We start from the raw sequence: 25,278 nt of genomic DNA on the forward strand, positions 1-25,278 counted from the left end.
CAGAAACAGACCCATAAATACATAGAACAAAGTAATGGTTGCCAGTGGTGAGGAGGGTAAAAGGAAGAGTTGTGGGAGGTATAGGTTTCCAGTTATGAAATGATTAAGACACAAGAATAAAAGGTAAAACATAGAGAATATAGTTGATGGTATTGTAGTAGAATTGTATGGCAACAGATAGTAGCTGCTCCTGTAGTTAGCATAGCATGATGCATAAACTTGTCAAATCACTGATCACACCTATGTTGTGAGTGTTAGTCCATTTGATGTTGTTCTCTTAAGCTGTGTTTAATTTTTAAATTCTTTTTACTACTCTGATGAATTGAGTTCCACTTGCTTTATCTTCGAGTTGGCTTATTCTTTCTTAGACTTCAGTCTTCTATTGAACCCATCTAGTACATTTTTCAGTGAGTTATTATAGTTTTCATCTTTGACTTGTTTAGTACTTCCTTATATTTTCTCTTTGTAGAAGTCTTGTGTTCATCCACCCTTCTCTCCAGTTTAGTGAGCATTTTTATGACCATTACTTTAGACTCGTTATCAGATAAATTGCTTAAGTCCATTTTATTATTAAGTCCCTCCCCCCCCCCCCAGAGGCTTTATCTTGTTCTTTTATTAGGAACATATTCTTCTTTTTCTTCAATTTGTTTGACTCTGGTGTACACAGTAAATGAAGCAACCACATCCTCCCTTTAGTTTGTGGGCTTCTATTATTTGATGGTCTTTCCTGTTCCTTAATTGGATGTTTATTCTCCTAGATTTCATTACAAGTGGGTTCTTGTTTTGTTTTGTTTTTATATTCAAGACCTAACTCTATTTTGAAAGCTGTTTTTACATGTTGTATAATATTGGTGTACACTTTTTTTCATATTGATAGTTATACCACCACCAGGTAAATTTGATAATTTTTCTCACTATTAACAAATATTGAGTTTCCATGTATTTCTGGAGGTGTTATTTGGTTCCTTTATCAATACTAAATATCATTATTTTGGGTTGATGTGCTTTAGAAAATATTCAGATATCTAATAATTCAGATCTCACTTCATTCTTTTTCATACTTCTCTATTTTTAGGAATTATATTCTTCCATGTACTATATAAGATTACTCTTGCTATTTATTATCAGCCAGACTCTGCTCTATATCTTCTCTCTCCAGAACCCAGGCTGATGAAGCAGCCACCATTTTGAATGTTGTATCACTTCCTCTGGTGTACAGCAGGAAGAGGAGGAAGAGGAAGAAAGGTGTCCCAGCCTTAGGACCCAAGAAAGGGAGAACCTTCCATTGCCTTTTTGTTCAAAAGATACTTTCAGTGGTATAGAATCTGGGCCTGAATTTTTTTCTTTCAGCACTTTAAGTATGTCATCCCATTGTGTTCTAGCTTATAGGGTTTTTAATCAGAAGTCTGCTGTAATTCTTATTTTTGTTCTAATATGTGTAATGTGTCATTCTTCCCCCCTCCCCGACCTTTGGCTACTTTTAAGATTTTCTCTTTCTCTTTGGATTTAACAATTTAATATTATATGCCTAGATATATGTAGTTATATGAGTTTCGTTTGTTTTGTATTTACCCAGTTTGGGGCTCTCTGAGTTATTGGATCTGTTAACCCTTTATTATTATTAATGGAAATTTCTTAACTATTATTTCCTCTAATACTTCTTCTATGTTCCATTCTCTCTCTCTTCTCCTTCTGAAATTAAAATTACACACATTTTAGACCTTTTGATATGTCCCACAGCTTTTGTGCTGTGTGTTGTTTTTAAGAAATTTTTACTTTATAATTTTTATTATCCTATATTCCAAGCACACTGATTCTTTCTTTGGCTTAGTCAAGTCTGCTGGCTAAAGGCATTCCTCATCTCTGTGATTGCATTGATATTTCTAGCATGTCCTCTTCACTCTACTGAAATTCTCATCTTCTTCAATTTCCTTCATAAGCTTTCTATAGTTTTCAGCATACAGATCTTTTACATCTTTGGTTAGATTTATTCCTAGGTATTTTATGCTTCTTGGTGCAATTGTGAATGGGATCAGTTTATTTATTTGTCTTTCTGTTGCTTCATTATTAGTGTATAAGAATGCAACTGATTTCTGTACATTGATTTTGTATCCTGCAACTTTGCTAAATTCATGTACCAGTTCTAGCAGACTTCTGGTGGAGTCTATAGGATTTTCCATGTACAATATCATGTCATCTGCAAAAAGTGAAAGCTTAACTTCATCTTTGCCTATTTTGATGCCTTTGATTTCCTTTTGTTGTCTAATTGTTGATGCTAGAACTTCCAACACTATGTAAAACAACAGCGGTGAGAGTGGACATCCCTGTCGTGTTCCTGATCTCATGGAAAAAGCTCTCAGTTTTTCCCCATTGAGGATGATGTCAGCTGTGGGCTTTTCATAAATGGCTTTTATGATCTTTAAGTATGTTCCTTCTATCCCGACTTTCTCAAGGGTTTTTATTAAGAAAGGGTGCTGGATTTTGTCAAAGGCCTTTTCTGCATCGATTGACAGGATCATATGGTTCTTATCTTCTCTTTTATTAATGTGAAGTATCACACTGATTGATTTGCAAATGTTGAACCAGCCCTGCATCCCAGGAATGAATCCCACTTGATCATGGTGAATAATTCTTTTTATATGCTGTTGAATTCGATTTGCTAGTATCTTATTGAGAATTTTTGCATCCATATTCATCAGGGATATTGGCCTATAGTTCTCTTTTTTTACTGGGTCTCTGTCTGGTTTAGGAATCAAACTAATACTGGCTTCATAGAATGAGTCTGGAAGTTTTCCTTCCCTTTCTACTTTTTGGAATAGCTTGAGAAGGATAGGTATTATCTCTGCTTTAAACATCTGGTAGAACTCCCCTGGGAAGCCATCTGGTCCTGGACTCTTATTTGTTGGGAGATTTTTGATAACCGATTCAATTTCTTCGCTGGTTATGAGTCTGTTCAAGCTTTCTATTTCCTCCTGATTGAGTTTTGGAAGCGTGTGGGTGTTTAGGAATTTGCCCATTTCTTCCAGGTTGTCCAGTTTGTTGGCATATAATTTTTCATAGTATTCCCTGATAATTGCTTGTATCTCTGAGGGATTGGTTGTAATAATTCCATTTTCATTCATGATTTTATCTATTTGGGTCCTCTCCCTTTTCTTTTTGAGAAGCCTGGCTAGAGGTTTGTCAATTTTGTTTATTTTTTCAAAAAACCAACTCTTGGTTTCGTTGATCTGCTCTACAGTTTTTTTAGATTCTATATTGTTTATTTCTGCTCTGATCTTTATTATTTCTCTTCTTCTGCTGGATTTAGGCTGTCTTTGCTGTTCTGCTTCTATTTCCTTTAGGTGTGCTGTTAGATTTTGTATTTGGGATTTTTCTTGTTTCTTGAGATAGGCCTGGACTGCAATGTATTTTCCTCTCAGGACTGCCTTCGCTGCATCCCAAAGCGTTTGGATTGTTGTATTTTCATTTACACTTGTTCCCATATATTTTTTAATTTCTTCTCTAATTGCCTGGTTGGCCCATTCATTCTTTAGTAGGGTGTTCTTTAACCTCCGTGCTTTTGGAGTTTTTCCAGACTTTTTTCTGTGGTTGATTTCAAGCTTCATAGCATTGTGGTCTGAAAGTATGCATGGTATGATTTCAATTCTTGTATACTTATGAAGGGCTGTTTTGTGACCCACTATGTGATCTATCTTGGAGAACGTTCCATGTGCACTCGAGAAGAAAGTATATTCTGTTGCTTTGGGATGCAGAGCTCTAAATATATGTGTCAAGTCCATGTGATCCAATGTCTCATTCAGGGCCCTTGTTTCTTTATTGACCATGTGTCTAGATGATCTATCCATTTCTGTAAGTGGAGTGTTAAAGTCCCCTGCAATTACCACATTCTTATCAATAAGGTTGCTTATGTTTGTGAGTAATTGTTTTATATATTTGGGGGCTCCTGTATTCGGTGCATAGACATTTATAATTGTTAGCTCTTCCTGATGGATAGACCCTGTGATTATTATATAATGCCCTTCTTCATCTCTTGTTACAGCCTTTAATTTAAAGTCTAGTTTGTCTGATATAAGTATAGCTACTCCAGCTTTCTTTTGACTTCCAGTGGTATGATAAATAGTTCTCCATCCCCTCACTCTCAATCTGAAGGTGTCCTCAGGTCTAAAGTGAGTCTCTTGTAGACAGCAAATAGATGGGTCTTGTTTTTTTATCCATTCTGATACCCTATGTCTTTTGGTTGGCGCATTTAGTCCATTTACATTCAGTGTTATTATAAAAGATATGGGTTTAGAGTCATTGTGATGTCTGTAGGTTTCATGCTTGTAGTGATGTCTCTGGTACTTTGTCTCACAGGATCCCCCTTAGGATCTCTTGTAGGGCTGGTTTAGTGGTGACGAATTCCTTCAGTTTTTGTTTGTTTGGGAAGACCTTTATCTCTCCTACAGACTTGCTGGATAAAGGATTCTTGGCTACATATTTTTTCTGTTCATCACATTGAAGATCTCCTGCCATTCCTTTCTGGCCTGCCAGGTTTCAGTAGAGAGATCTGTCACGAGTCTTATAGGTCTCCCTTTATATGTTAGAGCACGTTTATCTCTAGCTGCTTTCAGAATTTTCTCTTTATCTTTGTATTTTGCCAGTTTCACTATGATATGTCATGCAGAAGATCGATTCAAGTTATGTCTGAAGGGAGTTCTCTGTGCCTCTTGGATTTCAATGTCTTTTTCCTTCCCCAGATCAGGGAAGTTCTCAGCTATTATTTCTTTGAGTACACCTTCAGCACCTTTCCCTCTCTCTTCCTCCTCTGGAATACCAATTATGTGTACATTATTTCTCTTTAGTGCATCACTTAGTTCTCTAATTTTCCCCTCATACTCCTGGATTTTTTTATCTCTCTTTTTCTCAGCTTCTTCTTTTTCCATAATTTTATCTTCTAGTTCACCTATTCTCTCCTCTGCCTCTTTTCAATCCGAGCCGTAGTTGTCTCCATTTTATTTTGCAACTCGTTGATAGCATTTTTTAGCTCCTCCTGGCTGTTCCTTAGTCCCTTGATCTCTGTAGCAAGAGATTCTCTGCTGTCCTTTATACTGTTTTCAAGCCCAGCGATTAATTTTATGACTATTATTCTAAATTCACTTTCTGTTATATTGTTTAAATTATTTTTGATCAGTTCATTAGCTGTTGTTATTTCCTGGATGTTTTTCTGAGGGGAATTCTTCCGTGTCATCATTTTGAATAGTCCCTGGAGTGGTGCGGCACTGTGGGGCACTTCCCCTGTGCTGTCTTGAATAACTTGCGTTGGTGGGCGAGGCCGCAGTCCAACCTGATGTCTGCCCCCAGCCCACCGCTGGGGCCACAGTCAGACTGGTGTGTGCCTTCTCTCCCCCTCTCCTAGGGGCAGGATTCACTGTGGGGTGGCGTGGCCCGTCTGGGCTACTTGCACACTGCCAGGCTTGTGGTGCTAGGGATCTGGCGTATTAGCTGGGGTGGATCGGCAAGGTGCACAGGGGTGGGAGGGGCATGCTCAGCTCGCTTTTCCTTTGGAGATCCGCTTTGGGGGGCGGGGGTCCTGCGGCACCAGGAGGGAGTCAGACCCGCTGGAGGGATGGATCCGCAGAAGCACAGCTTTGGGTGTTTGCGCGGAGCGAGCAAGTTCCCTGGCAGGAACTGGTTCCCTTTGGGATTTTTGGCTGGGGGATGGGCGAGGGAGATGGCGCTGGTGAGCGCCTTTGTTCCCCGCCAACCTGAGCTCTGTCATCCGGGGCTCAACAACTCTCCCTCCCGTTGTCCTCCAGCCCTCCCGTTCTCCGAGCAGAGCTGTTAGCTTATAACCTTCCAGATGTCAAGTCCCACTTGCTGTCGGAACACACTCCGTCCGGCCCCTCCGCTTTTGCAAGCCAGACTCTGGGGCTCTGCTTGGTGGGTGGGCCGCCCCTCCATACCGGCTCCCTCCCGCCAGTCCATGGAGCACGCACCGCCTCTCTGCCCTTCCTACCCTCTTCCGTGGGCCTCTCGTCTGCGTTTGGCTCCGGAGACTCCATTCTGCTAGTCTTCTGGTGGTTTTCTGGGTTATTTAGGCAGGTGTAGGTGGAATCTAAGTGACCAGCAGGACGCGCAGTGAGCCCAGCGTCCTCCTACGCCGCCATCTTCCCAGGATCCTCCCAATCTGGCCTGTTTAAGCAGGCCTTAGATCCCTGGGTTTGTGAGATGTGGCTTTTCCAGTGGTTTCACCTCTCTTCTCCCCCATGGAAGCCAAATCCTGCCTTTTGTTTTCAGGAGGTCTGGTGTGGGAGTGAAATTACTGCTCTCTCCCCAACAGAAAAACTGTAATGATTTAGGACCAGGAAAGTTTCTTACCACTTCTAAGATTGAGAGCTTTCTTTTTTGTTGTTGTTTTCTTTTTTTGTTTGTTTTGTTTTATGTTTTGCTTTTACCATTTCTCCAGCTGTAGTAAATCTTCATCAATGTAATAGAGGTAGCAAGATTTGCTTCCCTTCCCTAAGAAGCTTAAGTCTTTTGTTCTCTAGGTACATAGGACCCAAGCAGTTTATGCCTTTCCCACAGGGGAGGCCACTCCTTCTCTCAAATCTGTACTACTGACAGAGGTTTCCTTTGGTCTTCCACTGGGTCTTTCTCAAAAGTATCCCCACAGAGGCATATTAGAAGATCCTATGAGTTGGTACAATATCTCCTTGTATCTGTTATCTCTGGAGGTTTTACATTCTCACACAAGCCCATATTTGGTTTTTAGTAATATGTTCAAAACCTTAGCTACATTCTTCTCTGCTTGAATGGTGCCTGGCATATCTTCCTCCTGTGATCTGCCAAAAGAGAACCATTATTCATGCCCCATCTACTTGGAGACACTTAGATTTCAAGTGTCTACTGAAATCTAATTTCTAAGTACTGAGTGGACCTAAAATGACAGTTTTCTAACCAGTTCAAGGAAAGTTAGGATTTTATGGTTTATTTTGCTTTTCTTTGTTATTGTGGTTATTGACAACCAGAACAACATTTTTCTACTCTTTGTTGTGGTTCTTCTGTTCTGAAATTTTCTTGTTATTGCCTTTATCATATTGATATTTGTATTGTTTCCTTTCATTTTTGGTTTTATGTTTTAATAGCTCTCTTGTTTTGTCCTTTTAGTGTACTTGTTCTCAGTAGAGATGTACTACCCTTAGAAAGGGCATTTTAAAAATTTGTTGGGACAATTTTGTTTGTCCCAGTGATTCAAAGAGACTGTTACTCTTAAATGGGTAGATAATAAATACTCAGTGCTAGACATCTTGCAACATGAAGGAAAGTTCCACATATTAAAGAATTTTCTCGTGCCATACAATTTTAAATATCCTAGTGCACAGTCATATAAGTAAAAACTATAGCAGTTTAGAACATAGATTGATTTCAGACAGGAACATAATTCTAAAAATAATTTTTAATAAATACTGAATGTTATAAAATACAACTACTTTCTTTTGTACTTAACCAAATTCTGGTCACTCTTTTGTAAATAACTTCTCCAGTGGTAATGTTGCTTATAAAGTTTGAGTCACCAATATAACATACCTCTATCAGTCTACCTTTCTAGCTTTGGCAATCAGTTATTTTATGTAAAGCTATGGACATTTAACTACTTCATCTATGTCTTCTAGTATTGCCATACATGAGCTTTTACATGTTGGAATAATTATTTGTTTTGTAAGCCACTGAGATTCTGGGATTGTTTGTTACACAACATAACTAACAATCCCCAGCACAATTTACGTTTCTTAGAGGACAGTTATGAGTGAACTCTATCTCTATCAGCCCTGTTCCCCTTACGTTCTAATAGCAAAACATTGTTGTTGCTTCTATAAAGTGAATGACACCATTTCTCATTTCTAGAATTGCTATTGGTATATCTCTAGTTTTCACTATTGACTGGATTATTCACACAGGAATCTTTACAGGGTAGGGTATCTTATGCAACCTTCCCCAACTTAAAACAGAAGGCGTCCATATTGAATGGTACTAGTAACTTTGGTTCAGTGATTCCATCCTAGACTCCTCTGTAAGAACTCAAGACAAAGAGAAGGAAGGTAATAAAAATCTCCATTTCCTATGAACATATGAAGGATAAAGAGGTGGAAACAAGAGATAAAGACTCCTGAAAAGACAAAATTGGCATTTTATGAGGCCTCCCTGGCTTATTCATCACAAACCCATTTTTTAAATGTAGCTTGTTACTGAAAATAAAGCCCCATTCAGAGAGGCTGAAAGAAACTCACACACTCTGGGGAGCCAGATGGTCTTTTATTCATAAAATTATATCACTTCAGGATATTATAAAAGTTTCAAATAAATGGAGGCCACAAAATATACTGAATTTCAACCTGAAAGAAGATTTTTTTTAATGTCAATACATGAACTGCTGTGCACAATAGTCAGTAACTATGGATAAGTTGTTTTGACTTTAAACTGCTATAAAGAGGACATTGGTTTCTTTTCCAGTTTAGAGTATTCTTTTTCTCTTTAGTGGCAAGGCGAAGGACATATGGCTGAAATGGGTTGACTACAATTAAGAAATAAAAGAATAGGAGTGCCTAGGTGGCTCAGACAGTTGAGCCTCCAACTCTTAGTTTCAGCTCAGGTCATGATCTCACATGAGATTGAGCCCCATGTCAGGCTCTGTGCTGAAGATGTGGAGCCTGCCTGGGATTACGTCTCTCCCATTCTCTCTGCCCCTCCCCCCACTCTCACTCTCTGTCTCTCTCAAAATAAATAAATATTTTTTTAAAAAGAAAGAAAAGCATAAAAGTGACAGGTGGATTTACTGCCTTCAGGGATTTTCCATTTTTTAGACATTTGTGTATGACATTTGACTTGGTAATCCTTGGCATTTTCAGACTGTCTAAAAGGAAAAAAGTGGAGTGAAAACTATAAGTAACAAAGTAGAGAATGAGGGGAGGGAAAAAGGAAGGAATAAGGGAGATAAAAAAGAGGGTAGGAAGTAAAGAAGGAAGGAAAGAGAATGGAGAGAAAAAGAAGAAAGGGGAAAGGAGTAGACAAGGAAAGTTATATAAGGAAGCAGGGCAGATATTTATCAAACACACTTATCCAAAGTCTTATGACAATTGTATTTACCCATTAGAAAGAGGTTGCTCCAAAAATAAGCATCTGAAAAATTTTATTTTATTAAATGTTACTGTTGCTTTTATAACTAATGCTAGTGTACAATAAAAGTCAGAACTTATGTGGTGATGGAAATGGCTTAAATGGAAACAGTATAAATTGAAAATACATGATATAATGCCTGACAATCATAACTTGCAATCATCATGTGATGAAAATCTTGGTTCTAAGTGCCTTGGATTTTAAATTTTAAAATTATTTAAATTACAGAAAAGTAGAGTTATACACAAAATTTTATTTCTAATTTTATCATTGGTAAATTATGTCTTTTGTGTTTTATTCTGTGCAAAGACTCAATTCATTCTTTTAATTTTTTAAATTCATTTTGGAGAGACAGAGAGAGACAGAGCATGAGTGGGGGAGGGGCAGAGAGAGAGGGAGACACAGAATCCGAAGCAGGCTCCAAGCTCTGAGCTGTCAGCACAGAGCCTGACGCGGGGCTCAAACCCATGGACTGTGAGATCATGACCTGACGCTTAACTAACTGAGCTATCCAGGCACCCCAAAACTCAGTTCTTACCTCAAGGAATATTAGAGTGTTTTCAATTAGATCCAAAATATAATGGCATAATATAGAGGCCTCTGGATGAAGATCGTTTGGAAGAAATGACAAAGTACCTTCTCTGGCCATTTTATCTGTTTACTTTCTGACTTTATAGCATCATCTGTCCTTGCCTTGTTGCTTTTCCACATCTTGGAGATCCAATTATTGCTCAGTGAAATATGGGGCACAGATAACTCATCTCTTTAGCTCAGAGCCCTTTAGCATAAGAGGAATTATACTCAGGAAACTAGGATTAAAGAACTACACTTTAGAAGCCTTATCTCCACCTGGGTGTGATAGAGATTATGAGATCCTATACCTTGAGCCCAAGCCTAATGTCATAATGGGATGATACTTTTTAGGGTCTCAAAAAAGGGAGGGAGTTACTGTATTTTGCATGTGGAGGAAACAAACAATTTATGACAATAGTGCAGACTGTGTTAAAGATGAAGGTAAATTCTTTGATACTCCTCCCATTGAGAGGTGGAGGATGGGAGAATAGAAGGGTGTCTGTAGCTACTTACCTTGAATCTGGGATGAACTGTAACTGCTTGGACCAACAGAATGCAGTGGAACTAATGCTGTGTCACCTCCAGGATTAGCCTTTATGACACCCAGCACTTTCTTCTTCCTTTTTTGGGGGAGTCATGAGTCATTCTGCAAAAGATCTGATTACTCTGAGGGAACTATGGTGTGAGCAAGCCCACACTAGCCATGTGGAGAGGCTGTGTCAAGAGTGAAAGAGAGATGCCTGACCAACCCTCAGTAATTTTAGTTCTCTGCTCCACGGAATCATGACAAAATATTTTTAATTTGTTGACTAAAGCCATTAAATTTGGGGGCAGTTTGTTTTATAGTAATAGATAATTGAAACAACAGGTGAAAGTATCTTTTTTGCTTCCGTGTTCTTCTGCCTGGAATGTGGACACAAGACTTACGGATCTGAGAAAACTTTGGAGATTGTGAGACAATGAATACATACATACATACATACATACATACATACACACATACATATGCCTATCAAAGACAGAAAAAGTTTGGGTCCTTGCTGACATTGTTAAGCCATCCAGACCATCAGGCTCTAGACTGGCTCTTTTGGAGACAAATAAAGCCCTCTCTGTTTAAGCCAATATTATTCTGATGTTCTGTCATTTGCCACTGAATACATTGAGGCTGATACAACTATTAAATATCTGTTGATCAGTTGGCTGAATCCCTTGTTTCTCATCTTTTTTAATAGTTTATCTTCGACAGGATAGTCTCTTTGGGGTTTATGGTTGGTACCTACAGAGCACACTTGGTGCTTCTCTCAAGAGGTGCTCAACTGTGGTCAGTCTCCACTCATCATGTTTTTCTAGCCTTTGTTAGAAAAGTAGAAGGGTGTTGTTGTTGTTGTTTCTAAGCAACCCTTGAATCTTCAGTCCCAAGTGTGTGACTCTAAGATTTCGAGTCATTTTACAGTAAAATGCCTTCTATTTTTGCCTCAATTTTAAATTAGAATGAGATCCTTCTGAATGATGCAGACATTTAGCACAGTCAGAAGTTCCCCTTGCCCTTCATCTCTGGCTTTTAAGCTCTTTTTAAAATATTTTTTCTCAGCAAAGCATGAAAGACGAAATAATAGAGAACGAAATAAAAACTCTATATGTGATCATCTCTCCTAATTCTCAGAAACTGATGTCTTTGATAAAATAATTAGGAAAAAAAATTGCAATCACATCAGCCATACCAGAAAACGTCTCAATACTGACTAAAATGTGTCACCTTTCCCCCATTCAGGTTTAGGTGAGGGGATATTAGCAGAGTGAGTTGTAAAAAATGTTCTGGTTTCTTTTGCCTAAAATTTAATCTCTCACGGCATGGAAGAAGAGGGGGCTTTGAAGTGTAAGGGCAGATAGAGCACAGGAATTATAGTTTATCAAGGATGGGTTCGAATTTCTGGCTTTGTTTTTTAGTAAGCTGTATAATCCTGAGAAAGTCCTTTCAAACTCAGTTTCTTCTTCTGTCAATGTCCATGGTCAGGTCTCAGAGAGCAGGCTTGTTATGAAGACTGAATGAGTGTACATACATACACTCTTTCCATTATAGACAGATATAGACAGGGACATAGACATAGACAGACATGGGCATAGACATAGACATACACACACACACTCTAGAACTAGCACATAGAGAAGAAATGGTAACTGCTGACTTTGCTATCAAAGGAAGTGATGTACTTAAAACTTAGCCTTTATGGTTGCACCTACAATAATCTTTTTTTTAAATGAGTTTTGAGAATTATCATAAATAAATTCTTTAGTGCCTTAAAAAGCAATGTTCTGCCTTTAAAAATGTGAATAAAATAATTATAAACCAATGAAAAACAATGCTAACACACTAAGGTGCCTGTATTTGGTGCAGTTTATATCTCAAGTCTTCTAAATGGAAGTTTGGAAGAAGTAAAACTTTGGAAACATTGTCTGAGCCAAAAGCTAAGAGTTGCTAAATGTAGAGTTGAAGATAAATTAACTAAGTGGTAAAATGTAATAAAGCAACAAACCAAAAACTGTGGTACCTCAACAAATAAAACATAAAAAATATCTAGTGAATCCTGATGGCTAAAATGATTTCGTAACCATTATGACTTCCTTAGTTTCTCCAATATATTGTCTCTGAATATTTGTACTTGCCGTTTTATGAAAAGTAGCACATCTTCTCAACTACACTTTTCCATTGAGTGAAATCAACTGTAGACTGTATGTTTAATAATGGAATGCAAGAGACCCTCTGAGAATACTTTTTGTTCTACAACTTAATATTTATTTGGACCTGTTCACCATATGATAAGCTAAGGAAAATTCTATTTAGTTTACAGAAATTACCTTTACAAAAATAGTCTACTCCTGTTAAATGATATTATTAAGACCTAATGATTTGCTTTAAAACCCAAGTCTGCATCACAGTATCACAGTTGGAACATTTACTTCTTATAATGATAAGTTCTGCTGATGTGTGTGCCTTTTAGAAAGAGGATACTTGGGGGCAGGGGGACTACATTCCTTATGTTTTCCAAGAGTAGAAAAATGAACACCAAATAGGACGTTTTCAAGATAATTGCCTTTTTTTCATTAAGGTGACTTTTTGAGAGATTATCTTTACAATTGGCAAAAAAGCACAATTGGCACAAAGCACAATAGCACATTGGCAAAAAGCACAATAATTTGCACATATTAGACATGAACTGTGTAAAATTTCTTTTAGAAGAAAGTCTTTTATATATGAAAAGTCAGGCAAAATGTATGCAAAATATGAGAGTTTACTGATTGATTCCCTCCTTATTTTGCTAGGATGAAAGGCTTTGCATAGCTACATTATTCAGGTAAGTGGTTTTTGTAATAGTATAATCAGTTTAAGTAAATAGGCTTCAAGAGAAGTCTTTTAGTGGAACAAGAACATCTTTATGCCAGTGCCATTTGAAATCATTACAGTACACGATTACAGGAACCCAAAAGTAACAAAACATCCTATAGAAACTCAAAGAAAAAACACCATCAAAATTAAACTACTACTTTTGGATACCTCATTTACATAACACTCAAGGAAAAGAGAGCTAGCTTTTGCATCTTTATAGAAGTCTTCAAGCCTCCAAACATCCCTTAAAAAATTTATTTTTTAAAGAAAACCCCTCTATTGAGCATGTGCTATATGCAGTCTGTTGTAGATGAAGTTGGAAAAATAAAGGAAACCATCCTTGATCTTGAGACCTACTAGTTTAATGACAGATACACTTTGCTCTTGTTCCCTGGTTAAGAGCAACAACAGCAAACAACATTTAGTTTTCTATTTCATGATCCTATCAAATCTCTGATTAAGAACAAAGAAAATTGGGGTTGCCTAGGTGGGTCAGTTGGTTGAGCATCAGACTCTTGATTTCAGCTCAGGTCATGGTCTCATGGTTCCTGGGATGCAACCCTGTGTTGGGTTTTGTGCTGAGAGCATGGAGCCTGCTTGAGATTCTCTCTCTTCTCTCTCTCTGCCCCCCCCCCACCTCTCAAAATAAATAAATGAACATTAAAAAAGAAAAAAGAAAATAATAGACTTCCTGGAGTGAAAATTTTCAAGCCTTCAAACTGTAGCCCAGCATCAGCCTTTCTCCATCTTCAAGTGATATTTAAGGGTCAGCTTCTCTCCAGAGCATGGGGGGAGAGAGGAGATTTGGCCCCTGTCTCCTCCTGAGCCATCTGTCAGCAGTTGCTTCTCTAGGACTGTGGTCCTTTTCAACTCAGCCTTAGCAACTCTTGGACCATGGGTAACTGGCTATTATCATGGGATAAACTGCTGTTATAGTCACTCTAATTTAACTTTTAAAAGTTGTTTCAATTAGGACTATGCCTAAGATTCACTCCCAATCAACTAACTCAGGATCTCTGGGGTGGGCTGTCAGCATGGGCATTGTCTTAAAACTGTTCAGGTGTTTCCAATGTGCACCCTGGGTTGTGAAGCATCACCTATAAAAACTTCCCAGAGGGTAGGCCAGAGCGTGCACTTGACAGTCCAGATGAATTTTGGAATTATGGACCTGGTACAAGAATCCCAGATGGGTTTGGCACTTACGATTTGGATTTAAGATTTGATCCTCTTTGAAATCTGTTTCACCAGTACTTTGTACAATATGTCCCTCTGTCCCTTCATTCTTCTTCTAGTACTATTCTTCATGGTATAATTTTTGCCCAGAATAATCACTCAAAAGTGCAGACATACATGCATGATCCTCAAGGACTAATAGTTTTATTTTTGGGGTTTTTTTTTAAATAATACAGCTTAAAGTCACATTCAAGAAGAGAAACAGTTTTCCTAAATTTGACAAAATCTGGGAAATTGTTCTGCCGCAAAAGGAGAGATTGGTATACATGATTATGTGGAGTTGCAGATACCTAAAAGAAAATAAGGAATGAGGAACATTACAGAGTCCTGCCAAACAACATAATCACCGTGATGGCAACTCTGAATCACATATGAGTGGAAAATTTAAAAGTGAAGGATTTTGTTTCACTGGGACAAGCCCTACCCCCCACTAATCTCTGTAGGTAGTAAAGGAATACTAAAAGTATTTTTATTTTCTCTGTCCATACCCTTCAGGGCTGGAGGTGAACTCGGTACTGCTATGCAAATCACATTACTACATTTGTACCTTCTACAACAGATTATGGAGGAGATTAATCTCAAATATCCACAAAATGGTGGAATACAAAGTGTGAAAGGATATAGCTGCCCACTGTGTTCAGATCAGAATCTATTAGAGAGACACCCTTTACTTCCAGCAGGCCTTCAAGGAGGAAGTCAGCTGTTGTCTAGTACCTTTAACAAAAGAATCCACATAATATAATGTAGTGGGCTAATTTACATAAGACTTTTGAATAGTTCATTTACAGGAATTGGCTATAGCGTAAGTGAACAAATAAGATTGCTTATAGCAATAAATTGTGCAAGTTTTGTGGCTATTGCAAACCACACAATTAATTTTTTTTCCTCTAAGAGATTTTTTAACTATGTAAACAGTTGAATGTCACAAAGATTCTTGTTCTTTTTCCTTTGAATATGGAAGAAAAAAACTGTGATCATGATAACAAAAAACAAGATGAATAGAAGCTATGTAAAATATTTGCCACAATTGTTGAGTCCATATCTCTTCACTCAAAGTATTTTATGATTCCTGGAATGTTAATATTTGTTATCCTTACCTTCTTTATCTTACTACAAAGAGCAGTAAACAGCACAGTTCTGGAAATTTCAAAGAGTTATTTTTTTGTCAACAAGATTATTTTCTCCAAGGGTTCCTTATCAAATGCCATTATGGTCTATAGGTTAGTTTAATTTTAACCAAGACTAGTTTCAGTTTTAAAGCATATGATTTTGACTCCAAAACAGATTATTGAGTAGCAGCTAAATAAAAGCAAGGTTTATAAAGTGGCTAATGGTAAACATGAAACATTCCTTAAGTGGAAATTTTAAAATGTCTCCTGGGCAAGTATCTTTTGGACAATTTTGGTGTTAATTTATAACAAAATAGGCAAAGCAAGTTAGACAGTTTTTTGTTTTGTTTTGTTTTTTACTGAAGAAATTCTTAGAGCTTTCCCTATGGTTATATGCACTATGAATCTTTGAGAGAAAAATATAGCGTACAGCCCTTCTCAAGTTTACCTGATTGAAAATACCAATTTTTTTTTCTTGGAGAATCTTCCTTGAGTAGTTTTCTGGATAGCAAACCTAGAGATTGATCATGGGTCACCTTGCTATTGAGATGTGGACCAGGCACCTTGGCAGAATGGGCATCACCTTCTATATTAGAAACGCTGAATCTCAGGCACTGCCCAGACCTGCTGAATTAGCATCTGTAAGATTCCCAGGGTGATACTTTGCATATCCAAGTTTGAGAACCCTTTAGTTAGAAGATAATTCTGGGTCCAATGTGAAAAATACTTATGTTTAGATAAGTGTAATGCATTGTCATCTTTCTGCAATTTAAGTGGAGAGGATCAGAATAGGCCACCCCAAAATATGCCACTTTAACATAAGGATTATTTTTAGCTGAAGCCATTGAAAATCAACAGATGCCTTCCCTTTATGTGCCTAAAAGCAGAGCATCAATTTTCCTTTGAAGAAGGTGCCCACCTCCCATACCAGGGAAAGAAGAGATACTTTTGTCATCTAAGATGGGGAGTTGACACCAAGATGAGTTTGCATAAACAGACCTCACTAAAATAGCCCTTATCTTGGGGTGCCTGAGTCATTCAGCTGGTTAAGTGGCCAACTCTTGATTTCAGCTCAGGTCATGACCTCATGATTTGTAAGTTTGAGCCCCACATCGGGTTCTGTGCTGACAGTGTGGAACCTGCTTGAGATTCTCAATCTCTCTCTCTCTCACTCTCTCTCTCTCTGGCCCTCTTCCACTGGCTCACATGCACGTGCATTCATTCTCTCTCTCTCTAAATAAATAAATATATAAACTTTAAAAAAAGAAATAAAATAAAATAAAATAGTCCTATCTTTTATTAGTTCCCCCATATATTTCTTAGTCATTTCCCCACAATTTATTGTCCCTTGGTGCCCCAAACCCTCTTTGTTAAAAGAGTCTATAAGCCCAGAGTCTAACTATTTCTTTGAGTTTTACTTCTTTTCTATGAACTCCTGGGCACATGAATTTAGTAAAAATTGTGTGTTTTTTCTCCTATTAATGTCTATTGTTAGTTTAATTTGGAGACCCCCATTTACTGAATATAAGAGTAGAGGAAACTTTTTCCTATCCAGTATAAGCTTAATGAAGGCAAGAATTGTTTCTGCACAGATGTATCCCAAACACCCAAAACAGTGTCTGTGGAACATTATAGGTATTCAACAAATGTCTGTGGATGTAATGACCTATTATCCTATCCAACTGATTAATTATACATTATATGATCCTCATAGTATTTAATCTTAATGGAACATTATCTAGATTTTAATGCCTTAAGGAGTTGAGCGTGGATTTAGGAAGAAGAAATGGTGGTTTTTCCAAGAGGCCTCACTACAGAATAACTTTCAGCCTCCCAAATAGACTTAAATGTATTGTATACATTATCAAGACTGTATTTTTAAAAATCTGGCTGTGGGGAAATAACTAATAAGTATATATCCTATACGTCATGGAAGTGAGATTTCCTACAAGTGTTTTATTATTCTCATCCCTAGATTGACTGTATTTTAGCAACTTTTCTCCCAAGTTCTCTAAGATTATATATATAATATATAATTATATATATATTTTATAATATATAATATATAATTATATATAATTATAATATATAATATATATATTTTATAATATATTATATATATATATTTTTTTTACTGTATGAGGTGTCTTTCTGCAATGATTTCTTTGGTGTATGTTTTTCACTCTGGGCCTATTTCTTCCTCCTTCCTTTAATTCTCAGAGTCACATTCTTGTAGATTGCAAACCTTAAACTGCCACATGATTTCAAATACTAATGTGGTTTGCAATTAAGTTCCTGATCTTTATAAATTGAGATAATGTATTTAACTCCTATTAAGAGTAATTATGGAACATCTTTGATGTGGAATTATAAAATATGGACACATTTTCTGATTCAATAATATAGAGCTTTCATATCTAAAAATACTATAAAAGCATAATTCAAAATAAATGTGCAGTTGATGAAATCAAGGGCACCTTTATGTGATGACAAATGGGTTGCTGTTTGTATAGGGTTTGAAGACATACTGAAGAATCTCCTTTCCTCTACCATTACCACCAAATAGTTCCCCTTATAATATTAATATGGACTTACACTTGGTGAGTAGTAATTCTGTAAGAAATCCAATCCTTTACCTTTGGACTTGCATTTTCTTCCATGTCTATTTTTTCTAGCTAATCCCTCCATACCTTATGCTCTAACCCACTGGACTACTTGACATTCCTCAGCATTTCATTGCTATGGACCTATGCTCAAGCCATTTCCTGAAATACTCTTCCCAGTCTTCTCTCTGCTCATTTCTCTGCCTATATACCTATAAAGTGAATTCACACAAAGTATAAACCCTTCAGAGCATAGTTCAACTATTAGCTCTAGGAAGACTTCCCTAACTTCTCACCTGAACTCCACTGTACTGGGTGTTGTTTCTATTCCAGATAAACCACTTTATATTATTCTGTCTGGGAATATCTTGGTTCTGTATCTCACTACATATGCCCAATTAGGGCCTGCTAAATTATGAGCTACTCAGGGATGGGTGTCATGTTTTTTATCTGCATATTCCTAGTACCTAGTATCACAGACTAATTCATTTATCCAATAAGCATTCTAAAGAACTTAAAAGAATGACAGACCAGTGAATAAATGAATAATTTGGTCCCAAAAGTATGTAAGCAATGCAACTCTTCTAAGCAAGACATACCCAAATCCAACTTAGTATGCCATTCCTTTCTTCGTTCATTCTTCACATGCTTTATGTAATGTTATATTATAACAATAACCACAATTTATCAAGCATCTAGCATGAAGCAAGTACTGTGCTAGGTTCTTTGAAACAGAGACACAAATACCTTACTCTGAAGTTCTCAGGGTTCTCATGGCCTTCTCAAATTCCAAAAAAATAAATAACTTCTTTGGCAGTTTGTGTCTTTCAAGAAATTGATTCATTTCATCTAAATTATTGAATTTATGGGTTTAAGTATTCCTACTTGAACAGATGTTTGTACACTTCATCTTCTTAGTGGCTTTATTCACAAAAGTGAAATAAGCTAGATACAAAAGGACAAATACTATATGATTTCACTTATATGAGGTACCTAGAGTAGTCAAATTAATAAAGACAGAAAGTAGAAGGTGGATCTCGGGGGCGGAAGGAAATGGGGAGTTATTATTTAATGGGTATAGATTTGGGAAGTAGAAGTTCTGGAAATTGATGGTGGTGATGACTGCACAACATATATTTAATGTCACTGAACTGTATATGTAAAAAAGGTTAAAATGATAAATTTTATATATATCTTACCAGGATAAAAAAATCCCTGGGGCACCTGGGTGGCTCAGTCAGTTAAGCATCTGACTCTTGATTTCAGCTCAGGTCACGATCTCACAGTTTGTGGGTTCAAGCCCTGCACTGGGCTCTGCATTGACAGCACAGAGCCTGCTTGGGATTCTCTCTCTTCTCTCTCTCTCTCTCTCTCTCTCTCTCTCTCTCTCTGCCCCTACCCCACTTGCACTCTGTCTATCAAATAAATAAATAAATAAATAAATAAATAAATAAATAAATTCCTCATGATTAAAGTAAGAAATCTAACAAACTAAAACAAAAACACTGGAAGAAAATATGGAATATTTTTAAGTTTGAACAAGAAAAGGCACAATAAATAAAATTAATAGATTATATAAAGGAATAAAATTCATACTATTATTTCATACTATAAAAGAATCCCTTCCAAACAATAAGAGAAAGCAAGTAAACCAAATAGAAAATGGACAAATGATCTGAACAGACAATTCAGAGCACACGCCTCAAAACCATACAAAACTAATTCCACATTGATTATTAAACACAACAAACTAACTACAAAATTTAGCAGAAAATAGAGCACATTTTAGAAATGCTTGCTACATAAGATACCAAATCCATAATCTAAAAGGAGAACATCAACAGATTTGACTAACCCCAAATTTTAACCCCATCTACAAGACACCATAAAAAAATAAAATGATGATGGCAGATTAGTATACAAATCATATAAAGAACACCTATCAATTAATTATAAAAGAAAAAAATAAAGCAAATGGAAGAAAGTCAAGAATTTGAATAATTCCCAGAAGAAATACTAACAAACAAATACTAACAAATGGCTAACAAACATGGAGGGATAACTTTATAAATAATCAGGGAAATGCATTTAAAAATATTAATGGAATAATTTTTACTATTAGATTCATAATAAAAATTTAAGAGAAATAATATGCAGAGTTGGCAAGGCAAGTTCCTCACCACTGTACAGGAAATATAAATTGGTACCAAATTTTTTAAGGGCAATCACAAGCTTGATCAGAATTTAAAATTGGCATATCTTGGGGCTCCTGGGTGACTCAGTCAATTAAGCATCCAACTTCAGCTTAGGTCATAATCTCAAGGTTCATAGGTTCAAGCTCCATGTCAAGGGCTCTGTGCTGACAGCTTGGCAGAGCCTGGAGCCTGATTTGGATTCTGTGTCTCCCTCTCTCTCTGCCCTACCCCTTTCATGCTCGCTCGCTCTCTCTCTCTCTCTCCTCTCAAAAATAAACAAGCATTAAAAAAAGAATAAAATTTTTAAAAATGGCATATCCAATGACCAACAATTATTTGTAAGAATTTATTTGATATATAAAAAAAGATGTTCACTACAATATGATTGTAATAATAAACCATTGAAAACTAAACAAGCATCCATAAAGAAATTCTTAAATTATCAGTTGTTAATACTATGGAATACCATACAACAGTTAAAAATAATGAACTAGTGTGGGGAATAAGCTTAGGAATTTTGCACCAATGGGTTAACAAGGTTTAGGATGAAAGCATCCAAGATTGGGTAAACAGGGCAAAAGCACCCCCAGCCCCAGTATAGAACAAAGGCATAGAGAAATAAGAAGCCACAGGATGAAAACATCCAAGATTTGATAATAAAGGCGGAAGTGCTCCAACATAGTACAATAACAGAAAGCTGCTTTCACAGGAGGGAAGGACCAGGATAGGTAAATAGGTAAATAGGGATATAGACTGCCAGCAGGGTGAAGTTGCCCAGAGCTGAGCTAATTAGCAAAAGAAAGGTGCCTTGTTGACCCTAAGGTAGCATGTTCTATCTCTCTTATCCCTTAGGCAAGTTAAGATAAATAGAAGGTGTCTGGTGCCTGCTGTAAATAGCCATCTGCCCAGCACTAGGATTTTGTTTTGTATTGACCCAAACCCCTAACACTGCATATCTTCGAAACCCCCTTTCTCTCACACACATAAGTTATATTCACGGTTTCATTGTCTCTTTCTGCATGTCCATCACACTTGTAGACCTTCTGATCCTAATAAGAATAGACCAAGGACCATTACTCTTGTCTCCTCCTGAACATTAGCCTCTCTTGCATTTTAATTCTGCACCTGCTGTCTTGGTGGATAAGAAAGAGCTCCAGACCCAGAGTCTATGACAAGTTAGATGTATAAATACTATCATGGAAGTCTCATAGATTTAGTGAGTAAAAAGAAAAAAAATGTAGAAAAATACCTATAGTATGAGCTCATTTTTATAATTTTACAATAAAAATTACAATAAAATTGGGGCATATGGGTGGCTCAGTCAGTTAACTGTCCTTAGCCTGGAGCTTGCTTCAGATTCTGTGTCTCCTTTTCTCTCTACCCCTCCCCTGCTCATATGCTGACTCTCTCTCTCTCTCAAAAAAAATAAAACATTTTTTAAAAATTTTAAAAATTACGATAAAATTACCCAAAAAAGCCATATCTAATTTGTTTCTGAGTGGTAATAAAGGGAGTCTTTTTCCCCCCACACATGATATTTTTCCCAAGAATGTATTCATGTATTTTATTTTTAGAATATATGGAATGCAAACACTTGTGTATTGTTAGAAGAAAAATTTTTAAATAGGGAAACATAGACTCAGAGGTTTTGAAATTCAGAGTTTCTTTTTTAAAAAAATTTTTTTTCATGTTTATTTATTTTTGAGAGAGACAGAGACAGAATGCGAGTGGGTTAGGGGCAGAGAGAGAGGGAGACACAGAATCCAAAGCAGGTTCCAGGCTCTGAGCTGTCAGCACAGAGGCCAACCAACACGGGACTCCAACTCACCAGCTGTGAGATCATGACCTGAGCTGAAGTCGGATGCTCAATCGACTGACCCACCCAGGCACCCCAGAGTTTCTTTTTTTTTTAATATTTATTTATTTTGAGAGAGAGAGCACAAGTAAAGGAGGGAGAGAGAGAATCTCAAGCAGGCTCCGTACTGTCAACATAGAGCCCGACATAGGGACTCAATCCCACAAACTGTAAGATCATGACCTGAGCTGAAATCAGGATTGGATGCTTAATTGACTGAGCCACCCAGGCACCCCTGAAATACAGAGGTTCTGAAAGCTCACAATATGTAGTTCAGAATCAAGAAAGGCCTGAATGAAGACTCCAGTAATACTGTGCATTGCAGGGTCTATCCATACTCTTTCCTCACTTCAAAAGAGGAGATTCTCCCTAGGGCTTTTGAGGACTTCTATTTCCTGTTCTTTTCTCCTTTTCTCCCTGGTTGTCCCCATAGCACTGATCAAGAATGAGAAAGTCCTAGGAAAGGATTAATCCAAAGCAATGAAAATCTCCCACAATCTTTCCTGATCCAAATTTTTGACAAACCTTCAACAAGCTCTGCTTACTTAGGTTGGAGTCCCGTGAGCTTAACATGGTAGTCCCACCATCAGCAGCCATACCACACCATACCACACCCACCAGCCTAAGACAGACACTCCTTTTCTCATCATACATAAAAAGCATGTGGTCATTGAGTGCCTCAAGGAGATGCTCAGTTGTCCATGTCCTTTTTTCAGGCTACTCATCTGTTTTGGTAAATTTTCCTACCAATGACTCCTTATCAGGAACAGTAAAGGTTAGATATCATTTAGTTAAGATGAGTAGTTCTGTTTAATAGGAGCCAGGAGCTGTGGCCCAGAAAATGCAAAAATATGTATATACATTACTCTATTTAGCTTCCTAAGTCAATTGTGAGATACAACTTATTAATATCCTCATTTTACAGATGAGTGAACAAACAGTAGCTTAACGGTGTTGAGTAATTATCCAAGTTCACTTGGTTAATGAGTTGTAGAGTTAAGATTTAACCCAAAATTCAAACCCAATCAGTCTGATCCCTAACCCTGTAGACTTAACCACCACATAAGGATAAATATGGGCTCAACAAGGAAATATTATTACTCAAAAAAATGCAACCTGTGGCTTACAACATTTTAACGCAAGCAATTTACTTACTTCTGAGGATATTTACATGACCAAAGTTACATGAAATAGCGGGATCACGTCCAACAGTATGAGTGAACTTACTGATTTCATTCTTGAAAACTCTGCCAGCAAAACCATGTCATCTTTCCCATTTTACAGGTAATACCAGCCAAGAGGTTTAAAATCAACTTAAAGCATGTCCATTCATGATTCATTATTCTGGAAAACCTCCCTCCTATATTCATCAATGAGAATAAATTCTTCTCTAAGGAGCCCTCAGAAAAGCCTGTGTCAAGAAATGATTCAAAGTTTATTCAGATTTTAAGTGCCTTAAAAGTTAGGGTAGATAACTTTCTTCTATCTCCAGTACAGGGATTGCCATGCACCTTTCTAGACTTCTATTAGGAAAGCATACTCCTTTATATTCATTCCAGGCTGGAGACCTGAGAGAAGCAAAGAAATGCTCTGAAGCCCAGTGGAAGAAAGCATTCACATCAGGCACCTAGATGTCTTCTCCCTATACATCCAACTACATAAAACAGGGATTTAATGAGAAGAAGAAGCTGGAATAAATGAGAGAAGCCTCCAAATTTTAATGACTTAATACTTTTACTTCAGAACCCATAAACAATCCTACCATCTGGCCTTATTTTATTTTTTATCTCACCAGGGGGAATCTCAGCCTACTACATGATTTAAAAAAAAATACACCACAGAATCAAATTTCTTCTTTCTTCCCAACCTCCACTTCCAGCTCTGAGCACAGTTTTGAAAGCAAATCTTCGCTATTATTCTTACAGAGAAAGAGTTCTGGCATGGATGAAAACTCAGAGTAAGACAAGCACAAAAGGTGTTTTGTTTCTTTCAAATCAGCATAATTTATACAGTTGTGTATAAGAGCAAAGCTGTTTCAGGGAAGCAGATGTGAGCAGGGACTTTCGAGTTTTGGCATCATGTCCCTCAGAGTCATTTTCCTTCTACCTTTAGTGTCTCCACTCAAACAATCAGAAAAAAATAGAGACTAAAGAGAACCCTGAATAAAGAGAACCAAATTAGTTAGACAATAAGGACACTCTGCTTTCTTTTCAGAAGCTACCTCACTTTAAAAACATCTTTAAGATAAAAGAGCAGAATACAAGTTATAAGTTTAAAGAAGGCAAGCTGCCTCAAGTTTTATAAAATTCATCTCTTTCCTCATGGCTCTGACACAGATTGGAATTTTCAGAGAGGGCCAACTCTTGCCCAGAGGTGATTTATTTTATTTTATTTATTTATTTTGAGAGAGAGAGAATGAGAGAGAGAGAGAGAGAGCCGGGGAGGGGCAGAGAGAGGAAGAGAGAGGATCCCAAGCAGGTTCCACTCTGTCAGTGCAGAGCCCGACACGCAGTTCAAACTCGCAAATCACGAGCTCATGACCTGAGCTGAAACCAAGAGTCTGGACACAACAGATTGAGCCTCCCAGGCTGTCTGCCACCCAGAGGTGAATTTGACACATACTTTCATACTCTAGAGGAGAAAAAAAGCAAATGAAAGAGTTGAATCTGGGGGCTCTTAGATGGCTCAGTCAGTTAAGCATCCAACTCTTGATATAAGCTCAGGTCATGATTTCACAGCTCCCAAGATAGAACCCTGCATTAGGCTCTGTGCTGACAGTGTGGACCCTGCTTGGGATTTTCTCTCTCCTTCTCTCTCTCTGCCCCTCCCCACTCATTCTCTCTCTCTCTCTCTCTCTCAAAATAAATAAATATTTTTTTTAAAAGGAGTCAAATCTGTTGGATGAATGAATGAATGAATGAATGAATAAATAACACCCTTCCATAATTATTGCTTATGTTCAAATTGAATATCATTGGCAATACAGTTTTAGTTTGTGGGCCAAAGCACATTTTACTTTCTTTTAGGTTATCAATATATCTTTTTATTGACCCCAAACTAATTCAACTATGTGTAAAGGAAATAGCCCTATTGATTCCCCAACTCTCTATCTATGCCTTAACATCTATAAAGAGGGCCTACCTGGTAGGAGAGCACAAAAATAAATAGCTAA

The 25,278-nt window shown here is 37.3% G+C and overlaps 1 long non-coding RNA gene across 2 annotated transcripts in view; it reads left to right on the forward strand.

The window, feature by feature from the left end:
- The window catches only part of LOC123380011, a 442,540-nt gene that overhangs the window by 402,011 nt on the left and 15,251 nt on the right, over positions 1 to 25,278 (forward strand). The window contains exon 8 of one of the 2 annotated variants that reach the window (XR_006585224.1): positions 13,048 to 13,079. The exons of the other annotated variant lie outside the window; for it this stretch is intronic. This is a non-coding gene — a long non-coding RNA (uncharacterized LOC123380011). The remainder of the gene's footprint in view (positions 1 to 13,047; positions 13,080 to 25,278) is intronic. 2 annotated transcript variants of the gene reach the window in all.

This window comes from Felis catus, chromosome C2, assembly GCF_018350175.1.
Source record: "Felis catus isolate Fca126 chromosome C2, F.catus_Fca126_mat1.0, whole genome shotgun sequence".
In the NCBI taxonomy this organism is placed as follows: Eukaryota; Metazoa; Chordata; class Mammalia; order Carnivora; family Felidae; genus Felis; species Felis catus.